We start from the raw sequence: 19,415 nt of genomic DNA on the forward strand, positions 1-19,415 counted from the left end.
CATCAGATACCGGGCTCATATTACCACATGTGGTGGACTTGCATTGAAGCTAAAAGATACTGGACTAAAACTCACACGTGGTTGGAGAAAATGATACACAAACACACAGACTTTAAACCAGAGGTCTTTTTATTGGGAATTATACCAGAAATCTATAACAAAGACTTAAAATATCTGATTGTAAACGTGCTTACAGCAGCCAGAATCATATTTGCAAAAAACTGGAAAAATGAAACAATATCAAAACAGGAAGAAGTTATTCGAAAAATAATGGACTGTGCTGAAATGAGTAAATTGACATTTGAAATTAGAGAACAAGAAGACCAGCAATTTTATAAGATATGGGACTTGTTTTATCAGTGGCTGGGGGGAAAAACTTGGAAATGAAAAATGTTTTACTTATGTTTTAACTGAAGGAGTTAAATGATAACACAATTATGCTGTGAAATAGATTAACAACGATACAATAAAAAACTGATACATCGATGAATTGAATACTTTAGAATTTTTTGTTTTAAAATGGATAACGATAACAATGATTTTATGTATACTTGATAGAGGATTGGTGATATAATGTATAACCCTAAGAATATATTACAAGGATATCTTGTTGTTGATAAATAATTTTAATAAGGGAATAACTAAAAATTGGTATATATATATATATATATATCTGGCTGGTTTTGCCTGGCTTAGAAACTAAGCAGGATTGATCCTGGTGAATATTTTGATTGGGGACCATCAAAGAGTTACAGATTTGTAGAATGGTCTGGAAAGTCAAAAAACATTTTAGAAGGTGGTCACTTCCAAAACTTTCTAAACTGCTGCCATAAAAACTTTATGCGTATGTCCATTAGGTGACCAGAAGCTGAGGGAAATTGTATATTTAACTTTTGTTGATATATTTCTAAATAAAACCTATCCTACATAGATTTTTTTTGTAGAATAGAATAGAATAACAGAATTGGAAGAGACTTTGGAGGTCTTCTAGTCCAACCCCCTGCTTAGGCAGGAAACCCTATATCACTTCAGACAAATGGTTATCCAATCTCCTTTTAAAAACTTCCAGTGTTTGAGCATCCACAGCTTCTGGAGGCAAGTTGTTCCCCTAATTAATTGTTCTACTGTAACTTTCAGGAATTTTTAAAATATAAAACCAATGTTTTATTGCTCAAAATCAATTGGCCCTCTGAATTAAATGAGAGCCAAAGAGAATGCACCCCACAGCCTGAAATAGTACACTACCAAGAGAAGAACCCATAAGAGGGAAAACAAACTTTCTCTCTCTCTCCCTCCCCCCTCTCTCTCCCTCCCTCCCTCCCTCCCTCCCTCCCTCTCTCTCTCTCTCTCTCGTAAGAACTCTCGCTTTATAATTCTGGATTGCGTCAGAAAAATGTCAACCTACATGTATTTATGCCCACAACAGAGATAGACAAATCTATGTCACTTCTGACCAAAGAAATCTGAGTTTATCACAATGTACTTAGACTTTGCAATGTACCAATTGGGGCCTAGATAAAGGTGTCCCTATATCTAGGTCAACTCATGTGTAGATAGACTTCTTGGAACACCAGTTCTTCTAAGGGATGCGTGTAGCTGGCTTATCCGTCAGAATTTTAGTAATTGGCTGCTGATCAGAGATTTGTGAAGCAATCGCTTATTAAGCAACATCTGATGCCAAGATCTATAGGCTCCAGCTACATGGAAGACAATAGGCAAGTGCCAATATGCATGGTATTTATGAGAATGACAAGGTATTTGGAATAAATTTATGAGCATCAGGTTGGGGTAACTGAGTGCATGAAATATATATCTCCTTATGCACCTTCTAAGACCCGACTGTCAAAGAATTATCATCTTTTAACAAACAGGCTCCAAAGAATAACCATGCAAAGTTTAGCAGTTGTGTTTCAAATCAGTCCTGTGTGGTTATTTTGAAATTCCTCCCACCCCCCAAGACTAAATAATAACTGAGATGTCTCTGGTTTTTGTTTTTACATATATCACCCTGAGATTTATGCTACAACAAGTATTGTCTAGACTAGATGTCCAGAAACCAGACTAGATGTGCAGACAGTGTTTCCACCAGTGGTGAAATTCAGCCAGTTCTATCTGGTTCGGGTGAACTGGTAGCAGCTGCAGTGGGAGATTCTCCCCACTCAGCCGGACATCATCATGCCCCATTTTTGATGCTCTGCGCATGCTTGGAAGGTCCTGGGTGCTCACGCTCACATTCGCGAACTGGTAGTAAAGGTAACTTGATTTCACTCCTGGTTTCCACACTGGTGTTTTTTCTAGGACATAAAACGGGATCAGTTGGCCTATTTGTAGAGGATACCAAATAGAGTGGGGTCTTGGAGTTGCAGCGTATGCAGATCAGTACTTTATGAATTCACCCTTTGTTTTGGAGTTTCATAGTCTGTTCCAAACAGAGACCTGTAAATGATTGAGCAAGGAAAGAAATTACAGAGGCTGAACTTTTTCAGACCAAGTTTTAATTTCAGTGTTGTTTTATTTTGTGCCTTCAAGTCAGTCTTGAGTCCTGACACAACAACCTCGATAATTTTTCTCAGCAACATTTTTTCAGTGGTGGCTTGCCATTATCTTCTTCCTAGAGCTGACAGAGAGAGAGAGAGAGAACAAAGTCGCCCAGATGGCTTTGTGCTTGAGGCAACGCTAGGACTCCCAGTCTCCTGGTGGCTGTATCATCCTTCTCTAGATAGCCAAAAAAATAAATAAAAAATCCTCATCCCATTAAAAATGGCTATTTGATGTCAACTTTTGAAAAGCATCTAAGGCCGTGATGGCGAACCTATGGCATGCATGCCACAGGTGGCACGTGGAGCCATTTGTTACGGCATGTGAGGCATTGCCCTGTCAGCTCCAGCACGCATAGTACACTGGCCAGTTGACTTTGGCCTTCTTTTGAGGCCGTTTTTCACCCTCCAGAGGCTTCCTTGAAGCTTCCACAGCACAAAAAAACGGTTGTACGGGCAAACAGGAAGTTCAGGAATGGACTTCGCAGGGGGGGAGGTATTTTCACCCTCCCCAGGCTCCTAGAAAGCCTCTGGAGCCTGGGGAGGGCGAAAAAACCATGCCAAAAGAGGGGGGGGTTGTGGTCATAGCATTAGGGATGTGGCACGCCTGCACACAGCCCTCCTGCACTCTCCCCGCTTTTAGCACAGGAGCCAAAAAAGGTTAGCCATCACTAATTTAAGTTATGCATTCAAGACTTTGTTGGGACAGGATAAACGTGACTCTGAAGCTAAAAGGTGTACACCTGTCTGATGTTTATCTAGTGAAAGTCCATTGTAAAGATAAGACCCATAAGATGTGGCTCATCTCTAATTAGCTGTACCTATACAGCAGGGAGTGAGTACATAGGTTAACCAGTCATTATGGTTAAGATATATTGCACTTCCACTTTCAAGTGAGCAAATCATTTTGAAAGATGTGCCTCCTCCTCTTCCTCCTCTTCTTTTTGGAAGGGTTTGATACGTTAATGACTGTCCTGTGAATTGCTGACCAATGTCCTATTTCTTTGCTGCTTGGAAAGAAAAGTGCATTCTTTTCCTTTTTTTTTTTAAAGAGAAGCAAATGTCAAGCAGAAAATTGGATCTATCAGCAGACAGGCCTCTAGTCTCCTGTCATAAATAGGTTCCTCTCAGGCACTGTGCTCTTGCACACTTTGCAACTGTTGTCTTCAATGACTGCTCTAGAAAGGAATCGTTGAGCTTCAGTTGAGTGGGATGAAAGGATGAAAGCACTATTATCGATCTTCTATCCCAAGGCATTTAAAAATACATCCTGCCGATAAGAAATCAAAACATACAATACTTGCACGTAAATGAAGAAAACCAAACACACAAAACTTCTAACTGAGACTGAAGATGCCTCATCAAAACAAACAGGTTAAAATGTAAACAGATAATATGAGGCAAAGGTCTCCTGTGGTTTTTGAACAGTGTTTCTCAACCTTGGCAACTTTAGGACATGTGGACTTCAAATCTCGGAATTCCCAACTAGCCAAGGTGGCTTTCAGCTAGCTTTCAGCTAGCTCCCAGCCAGCCATGCTGACTGGGGAATTCTGGGAATTTAATTTTATTTAATTTTATTTAGTTAGTCAAACGTACAAGATAACAGGTAAGAGTATGAACATGGACATGAGCAAAGGAAATGAGTACAAATAAATGGGGACAGTAGGACAGGGATGGTAGGCACGCTGGTGCGCTTATCAATGCCCCCTTTATGGACCTCTTAGGAATGGGGTGAGATCCATGGTAGACAGTTTAAGGTGGAAACTGTGAGAGTTTGAGGATGTAACAACAGAGTCAGGTAGAGCATTCCAGGTGTTGACCACTCTGTTGCTGAAGTCGTATTTTCTACAATCGAGTTTGGAGAGGTTAATCTTACGTTTGTATCTATTGTTTGCCTGTGTATTATTGAGGTTGAAGCTGAAGTAGTCATTGACAAGTAGGATGTTGTAGCAGACAATTTTGTGTACTATGCTTAGGTCAGACTGTAGGCAGCATAGTTCCAGGTTGTCCAAATCCAGAATTTCAAGCCTGGTGGGATAAGGGATTCTATTATGAGTAGAGGAGTGCTCTTCTTGTGAAATACCTCTGGACCTGCTCAATTGTGTTAATGTTTGATATACAATGTATGGAATTGGAGTCCACATGTCTTAAAGTTGCCAAGGCTGAGAAAAAACTGTTGTAGAATCTCCCGTTCCTTGTCCTCAACACATTCTAACCTGTGCTGAGAAAGTGGCTTTGCTAATGAAACAAGCACCACAACCCAAACAATATTAAAAGATGCTAATTTTCACAGACCCATGCACAGGACCTTGAAACAAGACTCAACACTTCAAAAGGCTTGGATACTGTTTCTCAATCTTGGCAACTTTAAGATGTGCTGGCTTTGGGATACTGGGAGTTGAAGACCACACGCTTTAAAGTTGCCAATATTGAGTAACGTTGGGCTAGGGAGTTGCCAGTCCAAATGACAGCCTCATGTCAAGTTCTCCACCTCCACAGGATATAAGCCACTTTGTTCCACATTGTTCTGATATCATCTTTATTCATATTTCCCTGCCTTAGTTCCATCTCCTTGGCTGCCATGAAGGGGACAAAAGCAGAAATGATGCAGAGGCTAAAAGATGCATTAAGAGAGGTATAATTTTTGTTCTGTTACTTAGAGGAGAACTTGGAAAAAGAGTTCAACCACATTTTCCTGATTTTGGAACAACTAATCCAGTGTTATGGCTGGAGAATTCTGGGAATTGAAGTTCATTCATCTTCAAGCTGCCAAGGTTGAGAAACAATGATCTGATGGTACTCCTTCAGACATGAAGCATTCAAGAGGAACAAACATGTGTACACCAGAGGTGGGTTGCTAATTTTTTTACTATTGGTTTGGGTGCGCTCCCACATGCACTCCTGTGCTATGCTTCTGAGCATGCTACCGTTCCGGGCCGAACCAGCAGCAACCCACCTCTGGTGTACACATAAATTGTGTTAAAACAACATCCATATTCAATTAACAAATCGATCTATTGTCTGGATTTGCACAATGTGTTGAACCATAAACAAATGAAACTAGCTACTTTTTGCAAGCACCCCAAGTAGAAATATAATCAAGTTCAGGATTAACAAGGTCATTATTGTCCTAGTTAAGGCAGCTGTGTGAATACAGCCACACTGAAGCTTCTTTGCAGTGCTGTATGGCTCCAATATGTGTGTGTGGACATGTGTTTGTGTGTGTGTGTAAATCACCAAATGAATCTTTCTCACGCTGTGTGGGAGGAAAGGAGGAATCATTATTGACTTCTGTGGTTGACCACGTCATCTGTGACAAACAATGCTCACATCACATGTGAATTGAGATGGCTGAGACAGGCTCATTTTCATGTGAGGAGGGACCATCACTTACATGGAAATGGATGGTAGGTGATGAGGAAGATGGAGGAACTAGGAAGGGTCTAATGTTCAAACCAAGGACTTTAGCCAACAGAGATCAGAGGCTCTGGTTCCACAATCCAGTAAATGGTTCCAAAATACAAAATGCTAAGAGAGCAACCAGGATGATTAGGGGGCTGGAGACTGAAACATATGAAGAACAGGATCTGGGCATGGCTAGTCTAGTGAAGAGAAGGACCAGGGGAGACAGGATAGCAGTCTTCCAATATTTGAGGGGCTGCCACAGAGAGGAGGGGCTAGCTATTTTACAAAGCACCTGAAGGACAGATAAGAAATAATGGATGGAAACCGATCAAGGAGAAATTCAACTGGAAATAAGGAGAAATTTTCTGACAGTGAGAACAATCCACCAATGGAACAGAAGTTGCCTTCAAAAGTTGTGTGAGCTTCATCACTGGAAGCTTTAAAGAAGAGAATGGACTGCCATTTGTCAGAAATGGTGTAGGGAAGTGGTTCCCAAAGTGGGTGGTACTGCCCTCTGGGGTGGTGGTGGGATGACTTAGGGGGGCACTAAGAGGCAAGGGGGGCAACAGGGGGTGCTAAGAGGCAAGGGAGGTGGCAGAGGAGTACTGGAGGTGTTCTGCTGTACTGTACTCCCGACTCGCCTAGCTTAGCATGCAGGCGTGAAATGGAATGCGATGGGATCGAAAGCAAGAGTCCTTCCCCATGTGGCTTGTGTGGAGGTGGTGGCTCAGTCTGGCCTCACCAGGAACCGGTGATGCTATGCCTTTGGGAAGGCTTGGGTCTCGCGCACACCTTCAATGGGTGGAAAGGCTGGGTTCTTCTTCATCGCGCAAGACTGGCAGTTAAAACTGCTCCTCCAGCTGCGGGAGGGTGGTGGTGGTGGCCATGAACCCTAAACATAGTGATGGAGTTGTCTTCCCTGCTTCTCGCCGGCTTTGCCACTTTCCTTCTCCGCAGCCCGCTGGGCATGTCAGTGAACAGCTTCACAAGAGCCGAAGGTCCTGTCCCACCTGACATGAGCGCACGGAGACCCTCGGCCGGTCTTTCATGCTGTGTAGAAACTGAGCTGCTGCCTCCGTAAAAAATTGCAGGGGAAGCTGAAATTTTGGAATGTGATTCTAAGAGGAAGATTGTCTATTCCGCTTGAGCTACTTTCTTATGTAAATAAGGATTGAACAGTGTACAAAAGAGGTTATGGATTGTAATCCTTTCATGCTGGGGCAGGGCGTGATTTTGCAACTACTTCATAGATGCACGTTTTTTCTATAGTATTAGTATCTTTAATAGGATTCTTTTTAAAATCATCTGGATTAATAAACAATCTTAATCTTGCCCACTGCTGGAAATACTCCAGAAAATGTGTTTTCAATTAGTAATAATTTTTATAGCATTAGCTGGCTGGCTGATCTGCTGAAAGAGGGAGGCACGTTTTGTTCAGAATAGTTTGTGGAATTGAGACATGTGGTTCTCAAGCATTGACACACCTAATAAAAGTAGCTTACAGTGCAGTTTAACATCATGTCCTGACTACGTCCTTGTGTTTCCCCCCAAAATGAATTGTCATTGCCCTGATCTCATTCCCAGTAATGAGTGAAATATCTTTAATCATTAGTTGTACAAGCTATAAAGTGGCATTTTTCCTCCTTTCCTATTGACTTTGCTTGTCAGAAGGTCACAAAAGTGATCAACATGACCCCGGGACACTGCAACCATCATAAATATGAGTAAGTTGCCATGTGTCTGAATTTTCATCACATGGGCATGGGAATGGTGCAACGGTTATAAGTGTGAAAAACAGTCGAAACTCATTCCTTTCAGTGCCACTGTAACTTCATACTGTCACTAAACTAATAGTTGTAAGATAAGGACCACCTGTATTTCACAAATTTCTAGGGAAGATACAAACTTGCTCTCTTCCTGCCTACATTCCAAACTCTGCTATCTCTTTGCTCTCTGAAAAGCCTTTTCCCTTCTGCTGCAGACTACAGGTGGTCCTCAGATTATGACTATAATTGAGCCCAAAATTTCTGTTGTTAAGTGAATTTTGCTCTATTTTATTATCTTTCTTGCCACTTGTTAAATGAATCACTGCACTTGTTACTAATGTTGTTAAGTGAATCTGGCTTCTCCATTGACTTTGCCTTGTCAGAAGTTTGCAAAAGATGATCATATGACCTTGGGACACTGCAACCATTGTAAATACAGTATGAGTCAGTTGCCAAGCATCCAAATTTTGATCTTACCACCATGGGGATGCTACAATGGTCATAACTATCAAAAATGATCCTAAATCACTTTTTCAATACCTTTTCAGTGATGAAGATTTTGATCGTTTGCTGCTTCATACAGAAGTTCGTTGGCTATCAAAAGGCAGCTGTATGAGACACTTTTACAATCTTTTTGACACTGTTGTGGAGTTTTTTGAAGACAAGAATGCCTTGCTCAGTGGTGAACTCAAAGAGATCAGGCACAACGTTGCTTATTTATCAGAACTATTTGCAAAGTTCAATGAAGTGAATTTGCAGTTGCAAGGAAATTAGGTCAATCTTATTAAGGCCAAATCTGTCATCTCTACATTTATTTCAAAGTTAACTCTATTCAAGCGCAATATAGGCTGTCGCAAGCTATACCAATTTCTGATCTTGTCTGAGCTAGAAGAGAAAGGTGGGATACAAGATGATGATCTTCAAATTTTTTGTGACCATTTGGACATGCTGCATAAAGATATGTCTGAGTGATATCAGGATCTTCTTTTGATGGAAATTCCAGATTGGGTGATAAATCCATTTTCAGATACTGAGGAAGATGGGGTAGTGGCGGAACAACTCATAGAGCTGCAAAATGACATTGAGCTGAAATCGTACCAAGAGTTTTGGTTACAGAAAGAAATTTCTGATCGCTATCCTGCACTATGGACAGTGGTTAAGAAGCTCCTTGTTACATTTCCAACATCGTATTTGGTGGAACGTGGCTTCAGTGTGGTCATCCAACTTCTCTCCAAGCAAAGAAATTGACTTCAGATTACTGAACATGGTGATTTAAGACTCCTGCTCAGTGACTTAAAACCAGACATTGGGAAACTGGTATTACTTCATCAAGCCCATCCATCACATTAAGAATTTACTGAACAGTGAAGTAGTTACTAAATTTTACTGAGTTTACTAAGTTACTAGTCACTAAGGTTTTCAATAAATGACTATCAAACTTTGAAAACCTGGTATCACTGGATCATGTTCAACAATTTTGTTGAATTAACATTAACTAAAAAGGTTTTTAAATTGGATTTTGAATAAATGTGCAATTAATTGTTACAGTTTAGAATTTTACTGTTACTATCTTCATTCCGTCGTGCAAACTGCCCAGTCACATGATCCCCCAGCTACACCTACCAAGCCACGCCCACAGAACCTGTAGTAAAAAAATTGAATTCCACCACTGGGTGGGGGGCACTGAGAATCAGTTTGTAGCACCAAAGGGGCGGTGGACTGAAAAAGTTTGGGAACCACTGGTGTAGGGTGTCCTGCTTGCGCAGGGGGTTGGACTAGATGACCTACAAGCAGTGGTGGGATTCATTTTTTTTTACTACCGGTTCTGTGGGCGTGGCTGGGTGGATGTGGCTTTGTGGGCATGGAAGGGGAAGGCTATTGTAAAATCCCCATTTCCTCCTAATCAGCTGGGACTTGGGATAAATGGGGTGTGGCCAGTCAGAGGTGGTATTGGAACTACTCAAAATTTCTGCTACCGGTTCTCCAGAACTGGTCAGAACCTGCTGAATACCACTTCTGCCTACAAGGTCCCTTCCAACTCTGTTAATCTGTAATTATTTGCTTTTGGAATATAAGTACCAGTATCTCCAGTTAGCATGTTTACAGTATTTATTTTTGCACCAGCCGCACGGCAGATGTGATTAGCACAGACTCTGGCTGAAGGATGCTAGATTGTGATTTGGACACTACAGAGCAGTGGTGTGCATGCTGCTTCTCAGCCCACTAGGTGGTCCCCCCAGGCAGCAATGATGATGCATGGCAGTAGTTTAATGTGGGTGGGCGAAGCCTGAATCAGAGAGCGGCATGCTGAAGGCAGAGATCAAGATAACCGGAACCTTTCCCAGAGAAACATACAGAAAATATAGTCTAAACCAACACATTGTCAATAGAAATAATGCAACATGGTATTTAAAAGGAACAGGAGTAGCCTTTACAAAGTTATATTCCTTTGGCAGAGAACAAGACTCAGCAAAACATGATCTACTTATTTTTAATTTAAAATAATATGAAGTATCTGAGTCAGTTTTAATTTATGGCGACTTCTGATAGATATGTTGTATTTTAGGCAGCAATACAGAAGTACTTTGCCATTGCCCTCTATTAGGTTTTGTTTATTAATTAAATTTATATAGTGCCCACTTCACTGTCAAGCAACTCTGGGCATCTATGGTGATGCTTCATCACCCAGGTCATGGTTGTCCCAAAGGTGCTTTTTCCAACTGGACTTTCTTGGGTTTTTCTCCTTTAAAAAGTTTCATTTCTCATCCAAGAATAGAATTAAAAAAGTTTCTTGGATGAGAAGCAAAACATTTTCAAAGAAAAAAAAACCCAATAAAGTCCACTTGCCTTTTGGAAAAAATACCTTTGGGTCAACTGTGGGAAGGTTGTTTTCTGATAGTTAACTGTACTCATTAAGGACAATTTTATCTACTTCCCAGTCCAGCCTACCACTTGACTTTCCCTCGTGGTCTCTAATCCAAGTATTAGCCACACTGAAGCCTAATTAGTTTGTAAGACCAGATAAGTTTGACCAGGTGCTGCCAAGCCTAAACCTAAGTCTTAGTCGATGTCTAAGTCATTTTATATAAATCAATTGATCAATCAATCAATCCATGGTGTGATGGTGTACAGGAACAAGCACATAGGAAACCCAGTGCTATTTGACTTGCTTCAAAATTCAGGAATGAGTTAATTATTTTCGGTTTGTTGGAAGAGAAAGTATCTCATGAGCAGCTCCTGTCTTGGACCCAACAAATCCAGGAAGGAAAATCTTGGAAGTTCCAAAAGTTTCAAACTGTTTGCCAAATGGTAAGCATTCAACTGTTCTGTCCCCTCGCCCCAAAGAAAACCCCAACATTCTACTTACATATTATTTAATATGCAAGACTGAAATCTAGGTTCATAATTCTCAATTATGAATGGATGAATTCTATTGCTATCACTATTCATCACCTTCTTGGTGACTGACCAACTCAGTATTAAAAACTTGGTGAAAAGTTCTCTGTTGCTATGAGATATCGAAGTATTTTTATCCATGCCCATTACTGAAATCCATCTGGAAAAATACGGCATTCCTTTTTACCTAATCCATACTGAGAGAAACACTAGGTATTCTTTTCTCAATTAGTTGTTGACATATGTGTTTTCTTTAGAATGATAAATTTACATAAAAACTAATAGTATCATATGTCAAACAATGTTGGACATATTTCAGAATGATGACTCTCATTATAATGCTTTAATCCAGAGTCCTCACTCAACCTAGTACAGCAAATTATCAAGGACTGATAATCCATAGTTAGCATTATACTTGGTCAAACCTACATTTCATAAATTTCTTTCTTTCTTTCTTTCTTTCTTTCTTTCTTTCTTTCTTTCTTTCTTTCTTTCTTTCTTTCTTTCTTTCTTTCAATTGTGTTAAAGGGGTTGCAACCACATTGGCATATTTATTAAAGATTTATATGATTAGAATGTGTCTTGAAGCGGTATACAACTTCCTAACAACAATTGTAACCACAACAACAAAAAGTCAACAAGACCAAAACACAACAGTGTCTACTCTGTCTCCCAGGATGAGCTCATCTGAGATCCTGAACCCAATGCCTGACGAATAGTCAAATATTCAATACTTTCCTAAAGTTAACAAGATTGGAACCAATGGAATTTCAAGGGGGAAGAAGTTTCATAAAGCAAGTGCCACAACTAAGAATGCAGTGCAACTGCTATTGGTGGCACAGTCCAATTAGTCAGGGCAGTATTTTTTAATTGAAAAGTTTGGAAGAAATTGGGAAAATGAGCCAACAAACTTTCCCAATGAATACTGATTTACTATTTATATTCCTTAGTACTTGTAAATTAATACTGCATAAGATATCAATTCAGTTATTATTACTAGCTGCTTAGCTTGTTATTGCAAAACTTTAGAAAACTAAGTACATCAGTGATTTTTGATTAGGTGTATTTAAAAGCATGATAAATTGACTAAACATTTAGCACAACAAATTCATTGCTACAAAAGTAAGTTTTGATAGAATATTGGATGTTGAGATGTGTGTACACACACACAGACACACACACAGACACACACACAGAGGGAGAGATACATTTATTGTTGTTTAGTTGCTCAGTGACTTCAGACTTTGTTTTGCCAATGGACATACTTTTATTCATTGTTTTATAAGATCTATACATCTCATAACAAAGCAGGGGTGTGTACAAGTGAGTTTAAAAAATAAAGTTGGTGGCTTCAACTGTGTGATGAAAACCCCTTTCCTGATCATTCCTACAAACATCAACGTGCATAGCTTGGTCACCCACCACAATTCATAGGTATTTTTGAGACCTTGGCAATGAGCTTGAAACTTGATTTTTCAACCATTCTCTCTCTCCAACTCTTTTTCTTGGAAGAGTTTGTGAGTAAATTGGGCCATCTGATTGATAGATATTCCCAAAACTCAAATAACTAAGTGAAGTTTGTTTAACCTTGAATATAACTGAGTTTGCTTTTGGTTAAATGAAAATATCTGGGGGTGGTTTGTAGGGTCAATTGATTCTTTTTTGATGTTCCCAGAACACATTAACTAATTTCTGACTCAGTTCAGCACAATGGAAGAAAATAGTCATTAATTCGAAATCTCAACTTGAATCTTGAAAATCTTAAAAGTTTATTACACATGTGTGAACTGTATGCATTTAAAAACTCTGAACCTGTTAGATTTTGCATAGAAATTGATGTAAACTTCAGCACAATAACTATCTGTCATTCTGTGAAGAAGGAATATTGCATCACCACCACCATCATCAAAGGATCTAGAGCTGTAGGAGTACCCTACAAATAATAACAAGCAGTTGGGACAAGTTTCATCTTGTTTTATGGAAAGCCTCTCTCAAGAGATAAAGACAGGTGTATCAGAATATGAATTTATGAGACAAATCAGGCACGAATGCTATGCCTGTTCATTCAAGGTCGCAGTTACTGGTATATCTTATTCGAACCCTATCTTTAAGGCTTACTACTAATTCATATCATTTTCCCTTTTACCAACCCAACAATGGTATTTGCAGCTACATGGGTGAGTTCCTCAAATAATGATGTTATTTTTGCATGCCTAAAAGGCAACCCATGTTTACCTCAGAGTATTGACAAACAAAAACAAAGCCGTGCTTTGGATTTTTCATGAGAAATAATTCCATCTGGCTAACACCACACGCAAATGAATGAAAGGAGCAAGTAATCATGTGGAACCGTTGCCATGTGTTTAATATTTATGCAGATAACCATCAAGAACATTCTTCAGGGCAGAAAGGGGTCACAGAAGTGGAACTAGAGTCAGTGTCGGGAATATATTCTGCTCTGAGAAAGCAGCATAGGCTATCTTTTGTTGTTGTTGTTGGAAGCATTCAAGGTTCATCCAGAATCAATGTATCAATGGTTGGAAATGCGGAAAAGGAGTCGGAACAGAATATTTTGAGGATTCTAAAATTGGAAATGGATAATACATAGATAAACATATAAAGGAGAATAAGGGATATGTTAATAAGATTAATGTAGCTAGGTACGATAAGTAGAAACTGTATTTGTGGTTATGTTAAAATATGTATGGAAATGACAAAGCCAGAAAGGTCGCTCTATTTCCAGTGTTTTTAATGTTTATTCAATTAAAAAAAATATTCATCCAGAAGTGAGAGAAACCTTTTGGACAAATTCAAGACTGCTTAATAGGGATTCAATTCTCCTCCCATATGAAAGGCTGTTTGTAGTAGATCAATTAAAAATAAAGCAAAGGGAATTTTCTTCCCTTTTGAGGTCATGATTGATGAAATTCTACTTATTTGTTGTATGACTGATTTTTTTTTAAAAAAGTAGGGAGCCTGTAAACAACCACCTTACCTTTTGCCCTATTTCTGATCTAAATCATGCTCCCGTCCCTTATCTGTGGTGGAAAAAAAGGTAGCATTCATTCCAGTTATAGGAAATTTCTGATTCTCCAATCCTATCATCTATCACAGTGGTTCCCAAACTTGGCAACTTTAAGACTTGTGGACTTCAACTCCCAGAATTCTCCAGCCAGCAGAACCACTGATCTATCATATTGGGATCCAAATATGGGTGGCTGCTACTGGTTCACCCTGGTTTGGGAGAACCCATAGCTAACATTATGGCCAGTTTGGAGAACCCCCAAATCCCACCCCTGGCTGGCCCCACCCACCCTGCCCCTCCCAGGAGTCTCCATGTGACCCATTTTGGATGCAAGGTAAATGCGTGTTCCGTGTGGAGGCTTGGGGAGGGGGAAAAATGGGCCTCCTGGAAGTTCCAGAAGGCCAGAAACAGGCTGATTCCCGGCCACCAGAAGACCTCTGGAGCCCAGGAGAGATAGTTTTGCCTTCCCAGAGGCTCGAGGAAAGCCTCCGGAGCCTGGGGAAGGCAAAAATGGACCCCACGCCATGATGCAGGAGACCAACTAGGCCACGCCCACCATGGCCACGCTCACCCAGCAACCGGGCAAAGACCCCATTGCTAAAATTTTAGAATCCCAGCCCTGGGTCCAAATTATCCCCCCTTCAAGTTTTAAGGAGGATAGGGTTTTAGATTTTGTTTGTTTTGTTCCATTGTGTCCGATTTTTGGAGATTGCCTGGACAAGTCCCTGCAGGTTTTTGGCAAGGATTTCCAAAACATCTCGCCAATGCCTCCTTTGTAGGGCTAAGAGAAAATGACTGGCCAAATCACCAAGCTGGCTTTGAGCCTAAAGTGGGACAAGAACCAGTGGTCTTCTGGTTTCTAGCCTGATGCTTAACCCAGTACTTCTCAACCTTGGCAACTATAAGATGTGTGGACTTCAGCTCTCAGAATTCAGCATGGCATGGCTGACAGGGGAATTCTGGGAATTGAAGTCCATACGCTTTACAGTTACCAAAGTTGAGAAACATTGCCTAAATCACTATCCCAAACCAGCAGAGTGAAAATCAAAACAGATACCAGGGACTATATTACCCTAGCAATTTGATCCCAGATGATCTGCATTTTTAGTTAAAAAAATATCAATGTTACATTTCAGTGGGATGAAGAACCATTGTCAAAATCCAGTGTGGATTTTGAAGCTGAACAACAGAAGTAAATTAATTGGCTCCCACAGAATTATAATCATGCCTCATAAATGTAAATGTGAAATTTTATTAGTTTTTTTAATGTCTGTGTTTTAAGCTGGAGGTTTTAATCAATGTTCTTCAATCCTTTGAACATAATAAAAGAAAAGCAGGATCGATCAATCTACCTGTCTACGCTGGAAGGCATGTTATGAATTTTCCTTAGGGGCAAAAGGCTCTGAAGGGGAATTAAGTGTTCTTACATTTTGAAATTTGCAGCACTTAGAATTGGAGAATATGTGACCGTTGATACATAAATATTAAAAATTGTTCCCTTGCATCCATGTTAGAAATCTTGCAATTAAATCTCAGTGGAAATGGATAAAGAAAAGCCTTTATATCACATGAACACAAAATTGAAGTATGCCATTTCTCTTCCATAGCTATATGACAACAGAAACAAATACGATAAATAAATTCAAATCTATTCCCTTCTGCTATAAAAGGAAATCATTTAAAATAGAAGCTATTACTTTAAATCATCCCACTGCTTTCCTTAACCCGGCGCTTTCTAGATGTATTGGATGTCAATTCAGCTGGCATTGCCATTGGCTGGGGTTGATGGTAGCAGGTAGCAATTTGTGCACATCTGGAAAATGCCAAGCAGAGTAAAGGAGGGCAAATAAATGGATAATTCTGCATAGAGCCTAAGGCAAATGTGTGCTAGTCGTTCCTGACTCTAGAGGGCGGTGCCCAACTCCATTTCAAAGCCGGAGAGCCAGTGCTGTCCAAAGATGTCTCCGTGGTCATGTAGCCGGCATGACTAAATGCTGAAGATGCACGGAACGCTGTTATCTTCCCACCAAAGTGGTCCCTATTTTTCTACTTGCATTTTTACATGCTTTCGAACTGCTAGGTTGGCAGAAGCTGGGACAAGTAGCTCGCTCCATTACGCGATGCTAGAGATTCGAACTACCGACCTTTCTGATCAACAAACTCAGCATCTTAGCCACTGAGCCACCACGTCCCTATTGCATAGAGCCTAGGACGGCCTTTTCTTGCCCCTTCATTCTATAAAACAGGCTAAGGTTCTGTTCTAACTACACACACCAACACTCTCTTTAGACTGTTGCAATCTGGTTTGCCTTAAAGTGGGAATTACCCCTTAAGGACTAAGGAGTTATCATTTACTGTTGAGGCTTGGCGGTATATTCTTTAAGGAAATGATGACAGGCTGGGTGAGATGGAAAAAGGAGTGAATCACCCTCCTATGTAACAAGAATTTCATAATGGGCAAAACTCCCAATCACCAAGAGAGTGTTTGGCCTTTTGACTTGGTCATAGTTGAAAATTATGACAGGCTCAACTTCTACAGTATATCCCAAACATTCCTTCGTATTTATGGTCACTGATTAACTGGAGGCTCTTGTTAGCATTCACTGGTGAGAAGAAGACTCTTGATAGTCATAAGATCTACACCAGAATCTCTTTCATGTGTGCGGTTTTTTTTTGCAAATGCAACTACCAGTTAATAAACACATTACCATGAGTGTGGTCTAGAATTAAAATGTGAGATAAAACATAGCCTTGAAGCTCAGGCAGAAATACGTGATGTTAAAAAGCTAACCTTAGCGTAGGAGGTTCATGGCTTCATTTGTTGGTGTGTTTCCAAAGTCCATTCACTTTGGTGATTGTGAAGGTTTGGAATGGGGCAGGGGGTTGGGTGGGGGCATGAAGGGTACACTTCATTCATATGCATTTATATTAGTTTCTGAATGTACTAATTTCCGACCTGCCAATCTTGTATCCTTAAAACAATTATAAATGCTTAATATCTTACTGTTAACTTTTTACAAAAGTTTTGTATGTCTGGTCTTACTATTTCAAGGGATTTCTCTCAGATCTGTGCTTCTTTGTAGTTGAACTTTGAAGTTCTCCACTTGAGTAAAACCAATACCACAGTTTTAAAACACCTTCCAGTAAGCAGCCCACAGAAACCACAGTCATCAGAAGATTCCCCAGAAAAGTATAGAATGGGGAAACTACAGACATTAAAAATAGCAGGAAGAACAAGAAAAAGACAAGTGGTAGTGTGTTGTTGTGCATTTATTGAGAGAAGCACTCATCATGCTGGTGGGGTTTAATGGCTATTGGAATCTGTTCATTGAAATGATGCAACAAAGTTATGATGCAACAAAGTTAGTTAGGCATGATTTGCTATAAGACCATGACGGCAAACCTATGGCATCCGTGCCAAAAGTGGCATGTAGAACCATCTCTCCAGGCATGCAAGCTGTTGCCCATTGTTCTTCTGGGTTCCAGCTTGCCGGCCAGCTGGTCTTCATGCGTGTGGGAGCACCGAAACCCATAAGAGCAGCTGTGCATGCATGTGCCGAGCAGCTGCTCTTACGGTTTCCGGTGCGTGCATGCACACTGACAGAAGCATGCTCATGTGCACCAGAAACCAGAAGACCAGGTGGCCAGTGCGCATGCGTGCACTGGAAACCATAAGAGCATCCTCCCAGAGCACACATGCGCACTGGGTGGCTGCTCTTATGGTTTCTGGCACTCCCAAAAAGGTTCACCACAATTGCTATAGAACCATGTAAGATTGGATTTGGTTCTGTGATTTTCAATTTGGTTCTTTGTTTCAGAAAAGTAGAAAGGTTTCAGAAGCTTGGAAGGTGGTGAGTCTTTGGAGCCAAGGCAGTGAGCAACAATTCTTAAATATTCTTATCCTCAATGCAAATGTGGGTTTATTAGCCTAATAAGGAATAGAATAGAATAGAATTCTTTACTGGCCATGTGATTGGATACAGTCTCCGGTGCATAATCACTCAGTATGTACATACAAACTACAAGCCTACAGTGTACATTCAAACATAAGCTCTCAGTGTACATTTTTTAACTGACAGTGATTCTCCAATACTTTATGCAGAAATTAGGAGTATCACTTAGTTTTTCTCTATATTATAGGAACAAAGTTAAAATTTAACTCCTCAAATTTGCAGCCACCACAGCCCTTGGATATACTTTCTGGGAATCACTAGGGCTGAAGTACAACGGATCTAAAGGGCATTCAATTGGGGAAATTGGCAGCAGAATAATACGGCCTTCATTGGGTCTGATCTCTGCTTACATTATGACCTTTCCAGTAACATAGATCTGGAATTTTTTTTAAAAAAGTAATAAATAAATAAATAAATAAATCAGAGCAACATTTCTGGGAATTTGCATGGTTTTAAGGTTGGTGTGTGTGTTTCTAGATATTTTCAGCCCTTGCAGTATCTTGGTGCAATGATCCTGCCTTTTCCTAAATGCCTCTCCTCTGAACAGAAAAAGTCAGGTGATGAAGTGAGGAAACTAGAAAGTTTATATAATAGAAGACACAGTCACCTTCCTACTCCTATCAACAGATTCTGTGAAGCAGGGAGGATGTTTTCAGAATAAAAGCCTTTACTTATGCCTTACTGGATGCATCCTTTGTCACAGTTGCCTAATTGCTCCTACCCACAACCAAGATGTGAAGTTTGCAAAGTGCAGCGCATTAAAAATCTTAATCCACTCCTTGTTTTCCACTCTACATTAAGAACTTTAAAAGGTAAAGGTCCTCCTGGCACATGTGTGCTAGTTGTTCCCGACTCTAGGGGGCGGTGCTCATCTCTGTTTCAAAGCTGAAGAGCCAGCACTGTCCGAAGACATCTCTGTGATCATGTGGCTGGCATGACTAGAAGCTGAAGGTGCACAGAAGGCTGTTATCTTCCCACCAAAGTGGTCCCTATTATTCTACTTGCATTTTTACGTCCTTTTGAACTGCTAGGTTGACAGAAGCTGGGACAAGTAATGGGAGATCACTCCGTTATGTGGTGCTAGGGATTCAAATCGCCGAACTGCAGACCTTTCAGATTGACAAGCTCAAGGTCTTAGCCATTGAGCCACCGCATCCCTTATTAAGAACTTAGGTACCTTCTAATTGTCATGCAGACAAAGTGACTAGTTAGTACATTGATTCATATTCTACAAATACTATTGGACCTTACCCAACATAAGAATAGGAGATGCAATTCTACTGATATTTAAGAGGAAGGGACTTCCAGTGCATTTCCTTTTCTATGATTGGAA

This window comes from Thamnophis sirtalis, unplaced genomic scaffold, assembly GCF_051295495.1.
Source record: "Thamnophis sirtalis isolate CommonGarterSnake01/CBP01778 unplaced genomic scaffold, rThaSir2_p1.2 scaffold_7, whole genome shotgun sequence".
NCBI classification, from domain to species: domain Eukaryota; kingdom Metazoa; phylum Chordata; class Lepidosauria; order Squamata; family Natricidae; genus Thamnophis; species Thamnophis sirtalis.